The sequence below is a fragment of the Cupressus sempervirens genome, chromosome 5 (assembly GCF_028749045.1).
Source record: "Cupressus sempervirens isolate cs-2001-9-10 chromosome 5, ASM2874904v1, whole genome shotgun sequence".
NCBI classification, from domain to species: domain Eukaryota; kingdom Viridiplantae; phylum Streptophyta; class Pinopsida; order Cupressales; family Cupressaceae; genus Cupressus; species Cupressus sempervirens.
The window spans coordinates 1,016,479,391-1,016,488,056 of NC_143122.1; positions in this window are offsets into that span (position 1 = coordinate 1,016,479,391).

The following is an 8,666-nucleotide window of genomic DNA, read 5'->3' on the forward strand; positions in this document are numbered from 1 at the left end:
AAGAAAGTTTTTGGAATAAATGTTGTGAATAATGGAACCAAAAATAGAAACCAAACCAATTTAGAGTCTAGTTTTCAAATCTATAATCCATTAATTATTCCAATCTATAAATCATTACATGCATGCAAATCTATGCCTGCAACTCCATTGAAGATTTTTAAAAAAACACCAATTTCCACTAAAACATTCATAACTTCCATAAATATGATTGAAAAAAACTCATCCAAAAAGGAAATTAAATTAGATTCACATATCTATCTAATGAATCTATTTAGAGGTCATAAATTTTCCATATGTGTCTAGACCAAATGTTGTAGCATGACTGCTATCAAGAAATCAGCAATCTATAAATAACCACTTTCACTAAAATGTGCATAACTTCTTCAAAAACAAATGAAACTAATCCAAAACAAAAAGAGAAGGAAGATTATTTAGTCTTCTATCCAAAAAATATAGATTATACATGGTTTTTGGGTCATACATGGTTGTACAAGACCTACAACCAACATTAAAATTGAAAAGTCAATTCAAATAACAACTCAAAATTTTACCAAATTTGTTTCAAGTGTATCTCTTTCCTTCCATTATTGCTTTGGTTTGACCAATAATCCATTTTTATAGTTTTTTTGGTTGGTTATAACTTCCAAACCACATTTTAAACCATCTTTCGGTCCATTTTGAGGCCCTCAGCTGATACAACAAACCCAAAATAGACTAACTCCCTTTTGACAAAGCTATACTTCTTCAAATTAATCAATAATTTATCTTCCCTCAACCTCTCAAGGACACTATGAATGTGCAAAAAATGTTCATCCAAAGACTTAACAAAAATCAAAATATCATCTAGATAGACAATAACAAATTTTCCCAAAAATTTCCTTAGTACCTCATTCATAAGCTACATAGAGGTGCTTGGTGCATTAGTCAATCCAAAGGGCATGACTAACCACTCATATAGATCCTCCTTGGTCTTGAATGTAGTCTTTCACTAATCTCCCTCTTGTATTTTTATCTAGTGATAACCACTCTTGAGATCTATCTTTGTGAAGTACTCAACTCCACTCAAATAGTCCATAAGATCATCCATCCTTGTCAAAGGAAACTGATACTTGATGGTTATTCTACTTATTGCTTGAGAGTTTTTACACATTCTCCACTCTCCATCCTTCTTTAGTGACAATACTACAGGTCCTACACATGGAGTTAGGCTCTCTCAAATCAAACCTTTCCTCAATAGCTCCTGAACTTGTTTGTTTAGCTCCTCAGTCTCATTAGGAATCATCTTATGAGCAGCCTTGCTAGGAAAACTAGCTTAAGGGAATAAATATATTTGATGACTGACTTTCCTTATTGGTGAAAACCGTTTTGGAACATTACCAGAGATGACATCACCATACTCACTTAATATACCTAAAAATTCAAGTGGAATTTCACTACTACCTTCCTTATCCTCTCTAGGAATTAAAACATAACACATATGCTCATGTTTCATGCCATCAAGAAATTTTCTTCCATTAACAAAACATACCCTAGCACTATTGCATACCTTTTCACCCTCCTTTATCAAGGACTTCAATTTGTGGCAAACTTCACCCTTTGTTAGATATTGTTTATTTTCATGACCATCATGTATAGCATGCCTATCAAAATGCCATGGCATTCCTAATAATAAATTGTAGATATCCATTGGAATGATGTCATAGAGAGCCTCATCATGGTAACTCCAAATCTTGAACTTTACCAAACATTGCTCACTAACCAGGACCTTATGATCATCCTGCACCCAAGCAATCTAATAGGGTTGGAGGTGTTTCTCCCTCTTAAGCTTTAGCTTTGAGACCATCTCCTCTGATACCAAGTTGTCAATGCTTCCACCATCAACAATCACATCATAACATTTACCCTTTCACATGCACCTAGTAAGAAACAAACTCCTCCTTTGACCAAGTTCACTCTCACCACTCAGTAAGAATCTTTCATTAACTAGAACCTCTCCTCTTTTTGCATCCTCTAAATGTGATCATTGTACATCATCATCCACATGAGCAAGCTTTTCTTGGCCATCCAGTCTCCTATCTATCCTTCCTTGGTGTTGAGGGCATTCAAAGGTACAATAACCTTCTTAATTATAATGAAAATAGGTACCACAAAAGCCTCCTCTTCCTAAACCTTTTCTACATCCTCTACCTCTTCCTCTTTGATCTCCAAAGTTTTTATCATGGGAGTAGTTGAAACCATCGTTACTCTGATTTCAGCTAGTACCCACATCTTCATTTTACTATGCCCTCTTTTCCTTCTATCAATTTTTTTTTTTAGCTTCTCCTCAACTTACAAGGAAAACTAGTATGCCTCTTTAGTGCTAGTCATTCTAACTAGACTTAACTCCTAAATGCTAGGTCTTAACCCACTAAGGTAATGGGCAACCTTCTCTTTGTTTAATTTTGCATACCTTGCCATAATAAGAACTTAGTAAAATTCCTCTATGTGTTCTTGGATAGATTTTCCCACTTGCTTTAACCCTTGCATATTTTTGAACAAATCAAGCTTGTAATAAAAAAGAATGAACTGCTTCTTTAGTTTGTGCACCATGCAATTCCATCTTGTGATTTTCTCTTTTCCTCTTCCATTTCTTTCCAACTGAATCTCTTGCCACCAAATTTGTTCATGGCCTTTCATTTTGGCCTTTGCAAACTTAACCCTATCAGGGTCTTCAATATCCTCATACTCCAAATATTCCTCCAGCTCATTGATCTAGTCAATCAACTCATCCAGGTTTAGATTTCCTGAAAACATGTTGACGTTATTTTGGGTGCTTTTCCAAGGTTGGCCATGGACCTAAAAAGCTTCTCCTCTACCTAGTTAATAACTTCTCCATATCCTTCCCATTCCTTCCCAATATTTTCTTCTTATTCATTTTCTTCCTCACTTTCATTGCCTACAACAACATTCATCCCTCTACGGATCTCCTCCTACAATGCTTGGACTTGTCTCTGGAGGGTTCTAACCTCAGGAGTAACAAATTTGACCCTTCTATCATGCTTCCTTCATGGAGGCATATTCTTGTATCAAAACCCACAACCACATAGTCCTGGTGCAAACTCCCTTGCAATCAATGCTCTATCTACACACTCAGGAAAACCCACTTTAATACCACTTGATGAAGACACAACCCAAGACAAAAATGAATGCAATAGGAAAAGGAGAATATTATTATCAAAATTGATCTACTACTACATTTATTACAATGAAAATAGACACAAATAAATGCCCTCTAGGCCTATAATGTTGTATAATCCTGGAGAAAAACCCTCCTCCATTACCTTCTCCCAACCAACATCAAAAACTACCTTTACAATGCCAGTTCTAAATGTCCTTATGAAAACCAAATTAGGTTTAGTGTTAGGAATAAATTTTATAATATGACATTTGACATCCACCTCCAAAATACAAGGTTCTAGAAAGCACATTAGAAGTTGGTGTAAAATTAGAAGAATCTAGAAATGGTAGTCCAACTTCCTAGAGGTATAATTTTTAATCTGGAACTCTGATTGATGAACTGTTTACATTTTTGAAAAGCTCTCCAAGTGGTTTATAGCCCTATGGACCAATTTCACTTGTCCCCCATTTTTTGGTCCCTTACAAGTCCATTTAGTGCCTCAAACTTGACTTTGAAGTGATCTTAGGAGGTCTCCAGGCAACTTAAAACTACAATAAATTTCAAACCATAAAGCCTTTTGACCTGATTCTTTTTTTGGAGTTCTTTAAATTAAAAGTATAATCATCCCTCTAAAATAAACCCTCTAACTCATTATTATTATGGCTCAATTACAAAATAAACTATTTTCTATATTAGCACATATCCCAAGGTACTCAAAAATCCTAACCAAGAAAACTAATAGTGGAGCTATGAGAGTTGGAATCTTTATTTTACTGAAATGAGTATCTAAAAATGAAAACACTTTAAACAAAAACTAACACTAACCATATTTTTGTGTGATACAAGATTGCCCTTACACCATTGGATGCTCCTGCATCAGATATAAAAGATGGAAGCATAGAAGAGGCTTGCATGGCAGAGGGAAACATAAGTCCCATGAAATGACATTATTGAAGGCTACTTCAAAAAGGATTAGCCAAAAATATAAATGGCAGGTTGAAAGGTGGACTTTACAACTTTATCCGATAGACTCCCCTCTTGTGTAAATTGAACAACTCTTGTAAACAACTTCAGATTTGTATGCAAGTCTATGTTTTTTAGATGACAACTTACCATAATAGAAACATAGTTGGTGAAAGCATCAAACATTATGTGCTATATCTTGAATAAGTTAAATTTTAGAAATATAATAATAAAATTTATAGTTGTAATATCAATCTTAAATCAAATAATAAAAACTTAATTCCATATCACATTAATATAGGCTCCTCTCTCTCTCACTTGTGCCCAAAGAATCAAACAACTACTTTTACATGTTACTAATAGGCCAAAGTCTATCAATCTTAAACAAGTATTTGCAAAGATCATATTCTTTGACTACAAACACCACATTAGTAAATTAAAAAGACAAGAAGTTGGTATAGTAAGCCAAGTATGGAATCCTCATATGTGAAGTCAACACTATTTTTCATTAAATTAAAATGAAAGAACACATGCTTCCCCCAAAAAGCCAAATAAATTAAGCTACACAATAGTCAATAATAAAAAATAGAGTGTTAAAAAACTATCGAATGCACCTATGATACATCACATGAGATAATACATCAAAATACATTAATATTTTTTAACATCTTGTCCAAATAATATAAACCTAAAAGAGACTTTGATCAACCCATCAAATAACTCATTATCAATAATATAGTAAGTTAACATAAGTTTACAATAACAATAGACCACTTTTCTATTACAAGAAATAGTAGTAAGCTAAACATGAAGACCATCCTGACAAGTACTTTTAAAAATCTGGTATACACAAAAAATCAAGGTGATAAAATTGTAGGAGCATGTTTCCAGCCTACCACAAAGGGATTATGTGTCCCTAGAATATTTCCTAGAATGAAATATATCCAATATAGGTAAAATTTATTTAACTAAGTAAAATTAAATTAAGTAATGGTATTGTGTAGTTAAAAACTATCAAGAATACACAAGTGCCAGAGAAACATAGTTCAAAAAATAGAAAAGAAAACATCATTTTCTTAGGTATCATTTCAATATCTTATTTTCATCTATACACTTTTAATACCTAATATGATTTCGCCATAGCACAGAGATACATAACAAAATTCTTGCATACCCTAGCATTGGTGCACATTATCCATTTAATAATTTAATATTCTTTCACCTTTACAAAATATATAGAATTCTTAGATGCAATATGGAAACATTAATCCACATTAAAATAATCCATAAACAATATTCAGATTCAATGTAACAATATTCAAACATCAATCTTAAATGATTCATTGACTATAAACTTATATATTAATGAAAATATCAAGCAAATCCACTCTATAATTATGGAGTATGTTTCTAGAAAAGAGTATATGCCAAATATGATAGTACAAAATGTTCAAAGTGAACAAAAGGAGAATTTTAATTGCAAAACATCATATGAGTATTCTCATTGAAGTATTTTTTCATAAAGATCAAAAGTGTTAAAGTTCAAAAGATAAGAGGAGATAGTAAATGATGAAGTTGCTTCCATTAGATATTTCTAGTTTGGAGGATTCCTTGGTATGATTAGTTATTTACCATCATTTTTTCCATAACATTATGTAGAAATATCTACACAAATCTATGATATTCACATTTAATTGTGTTCTCGAATATTGTTAGATGAAATGTACCAGTTGATCCTAAAATCAATAATTCAGGTTATGATTCCCAATGATTATCATTTAAACCAAAAACATACACAATATAATTGAAACCACTAGTATCTTTTTAAATACAATGTACATCATCTATTTATCCCAAAAAAATCATTTCTTTTTGTTGCCAACTCCATTATTCTAATAGAAACTCATATCATCATCTAAGTATGCATGTGAATAATTTATAAGGCTTCAACACAGAAGAAAGGAATACAAATACATAGAATGATAAACAAAGCACTCAATCAGTGACTATATTGTAAATAAGTTTATGAATTTATAGTACATTTTCTATATGGTTAGGTGGATAATATTAAAATTGTTGGTGTGATTAAGTATTTACTAATCACAATTTACTTAAGTTTACTTAGGATAAAGCATTTTCATATTAGTTATCATTTAGACACCTATCAATTTGCATTTTATTTGAGTACATGGTGTATGAGAAATCTATTTTCACATAGTTATTGTCTCCAATGTTATTGGTGAGATCTACCTTTGTGGTCTTATCACATTATCATCCTCTCAATTTTGCACATGTTGGACATATGTTATTGCATGTAATAGAGGGTGATTCACCATTCATGGATTTGCATTTACACCTTGCATAGTTGATAACTTATCTCTATCACTACTCCCTACTAGACTACATTTTTTATATATTGAGGCACATATTTGATGTATTCATGCATTATCATTGATCATTATTTAGATTCTCATTTTATCATCATTTTGCTTCTCTTGTGCTATCTCTTGAGCTTCTAGATCTCAGAACTACATTCATTACCTTAGAAATTTCTTAAATGGTATTAGACAAAGATAAGCATTCATATTATAGCCATTGTAGAGATTTTTTTGTCTCACATTTTGGAGGGCCATGGTTCAAAGCTAGTATTAGCACTTTCTGGGAGCTATCTGAGAAATATTAGATCTCTCCATTGCATTTAGGTGGTATTTCCAATAAATTTTGACTATAAATCTACCTGCCTCAGAAAAAATCAAATTTGTAGTAAATTCTTTTCACAAATCTGAGACCTAAGGCCCAATCTATAATTGGGTAATGATTATCACTATTTTTGCATTTTAGATCTAATTTTATTTCATTCTAATCAAATTTCAAGTATCAGATTTGCATTATTTATTAATTTTTTATCATAGTTTGTGTCAAAAAAATTGTCCTATCATGCTTTGTTAAGTATCTTGAGTCAACCAACTATTGAATAGACTCACAATAAATTACATGAGATAATACATCATAATACATTAAAAGCTTCGAACATCTTGTCCAAACAATATAAACCTAAAAGAGAATTTAATCAAGCCATCAAATAGTTAAATATCAATAACTTATTATGATAACATAAGTTGATGATATTAATAGACTACTTGTCTATTACAAGACATAGTACCACACTAGAGAGGAAGACTATCTTGACAGACACTCCAAACACCTAGTCTATAGAAAAATCAAGGTGAGAAAATTGTAGGAATGCGTTTCCACCCTACCAAAAACTAATTATGTTTTTTTGTAATCTCTCCTTAAATGAGAAATACTCGACCTAGGTCATATTTATTTAACTAAGTAAAATTAATTGAAGTAATCATACTGTGTAGTTAGAAAATATCAATGATACACAAGTGTCAGAAAAATAGAGTTCAACAATATAGAAAAGAAAAAATCCTTTTACTTAGTGTCGTTTGAATATTTTATTTTCATCTTAGCACTTTTAAGACCTCATATGATATATCCATATCATAGAGATATGTAAACCCTAGCATCGATGGACATTACCCATTTAATAATTTAATGTCTTGACACTTTTTAAAAATATATAGAGTTCTTGGATGTAATTAGCATACATTAATCCATGTAAAATGGTCCATACACAATACTGAGTCTCTATAAAAATATTCAAACATCTAGCTTAAATGATTCATACACTATAAACTTATATGTTAGTACAAATCTCAAGCAAATCCAATATGTAGTTATGGAGTATATTTCTAGAAAATAAAATATGCCAACTTTGGTAGTAGAAAATTGTTCAAAGTGAATGCAATGAAAATTTGAGTTGCAAAACAACACATGAGTATTCTGATTGAGGCATTTTTTTGTAAAGTTTGAAAGTGTTAAAGCTAGAGAGAGAAATAGAGATGATAAATGATGAGGTTGTATTTAATACATATTTATAGTTTGGAGGATTCTCAGGTATGAATAGTTATTTCTCATCACTGTTTCCATGTAACATTCCATAGAAAGAAGTACACATATATTCACATTTCATTGTGCTATCAAATCTAATTAGAAAAAATGTACGATTTGATCCTAAAATCAATATTTTGCATTATAATTTCCAATGGTTATCATTTAAACTAGAAAAATGCATAATGAAATTGCAACCATGGGTATCTTTTTAAGTCTAATCTACATTAACTATTTATCCTAGAAAATGCATTTCCTTATCTTAACAAACTCCATTATTTAAAATTGTCGGTCTCGAAATGGTTTTGACATTCCAATGTCAACACACTTAACCAATTTCACTATAGTTGTTCAATACACAATCTATGCTAAGCCATAGTTGGTGCTGAGTCAGATTTCCAATAGGTGCTGAGTGACTTCTCGTGCCGAGCATTATATAAGTGTTGAGCATTATATAAGTGCCAAGTGATATATAGGTGCCAAGTCATAGTTGATGCCAAAAAAGTTAGAATTATAGATTTACCGAGTAATATAGAATGTAATAGGTGTTGAGCAATCCAGAATCAAACATGTACTGAGCACTAGTAGT